Source organism: Phaethon aethereus (genome assembly GCF_964289735.1).
Source record: "Phaethon aethereus genome assembly, chromosome: 5".
Lineage (NCBI taxonomy): Eukaryota > Metazoa > Chordata > Aves > Phaethontiformes > Phaethontidae > Phaethon > Phaethon aethereus.
This window is the reverse complement of record NC_138579.1, coordinates 53931310-53932775: the sequence shown is the minus strand read 5'-3', so window position 1 is coordinate 53932775 and position 1466 is coordinate 53931310.

The following is a 1466-nucleotide window of genomic DNA, read 5'->3' as shown; positions in this document are numbered from 1 at the left end:
CACCCTCCTGGGGCGCCTGGAGAGTGGGGCCAGGGCGGGGGTGGGGGGATATTTAAGATGGGGGGAGAGGGGATGGGAGGGGGGCGGTGGGGTTGAGGGGGTAGTATTTATACCCGTGCGTGCATTTTCAGGAGCACACGTGCTGAAACCGAAGCGAAGGTGGATGAGACTTTCCAGAGTCAGGAAACATAATGGCGGATGCTTAGTGTCCCTCCTGCACCCACCCTGGTCCTTCCCTGCCATCCCCCAGGGGGTCCCAGCCCTCGGAGACACATGCTTGAAATTTGGACATAAAATTTGAGTGGGAAGGGGCAGGGGTCGCAATTTTGGCTGTGGGGATGGGGCACAGTGCCCGTGGGGAGGGACCACAGCCACCCCTTCCCTGCACTCTGGTGCACTAAGCATGCTCCCCCATGTTTCTCTGGCTAGGTATCCTACAAATGCTGCACTGGAGCAGCCCTATACATATATAAATATATATTATATATAATATAAAGAAAAAAAAAAGAAAACACACACACAAAGGAAAAGGTAAATGGTTTTACTGCGATTTTTATTGAGACGTAAATAATATTTCAATTTTTTTGTTTTGTTTTTAATTTATTGAAGCTGTTCATTCTGGCAATGATTTGCAGACAATGTGGGGCGGTACTTTCAGCTCTATTTTTACTGTGTATGGTATTTAAATCTGAAATACGAGTTTCTAAGCAATATCTGAGGCCTGTGGCTCCTTCTATAGCTCATGTCGATGACAAAGATTTTTCCCCGCTTCCCTCCGGGCACAGCGACAAGAAGACAGGAGACTCTTCTGGGCACTTTTTCTAGAAATGAACAAGCAAACGAGCAAACCATAAAACCACCTTAAAACACAAACTGAGCCAGAAAACTCTCTTCTGGAAGCTGCTGCCATTTCTTTACCCCTTGGTCTCTTGTTTGCTTCTCCTTACCCCCATCCCAGCCATCACTTCCAACCCAGCCATCATCCCATCGCAGCCATCGTCCCCATCCTGGCCATCACCCCATCCCGGCTATGCCCTCCTCCCCTCCCCTGGGCTGCCCATCCTTGCTGGAGAGGGTGAGGAGGGAGTCACCTGAAGCGGAGGGAAGGGTGCCGGGTATCACCTCCAGACGTGCAGGGAAGGCATCAGAGGCTGCCACAGCGGAGGCAGGGAGGGGAGGCTGGCAGTAGTTGGGATTTCTTGATGGGGGGGTTGTCTTGCCTGCCCGCCCCAGCCCCTCGGCTCCCCCTCACCTCAGCCACCTTGCTTGGGAGGTATGGGCACCATTTTCGCTTTGGGAGTGGTGGTTTTTCAGACTTCCCTCATGCTTTGCTTCACATCTGAGAAACTCATGAGGAGCGTGTTTGCAGGTGCCGGGACTCCCCTGGCCCTGTTCCCCTCTAAGCCGGCTCCCTTCCTTCCAGCAGGTGGTAAGCCAGCTGGACACGAAGCTCTGCAAGCACACAG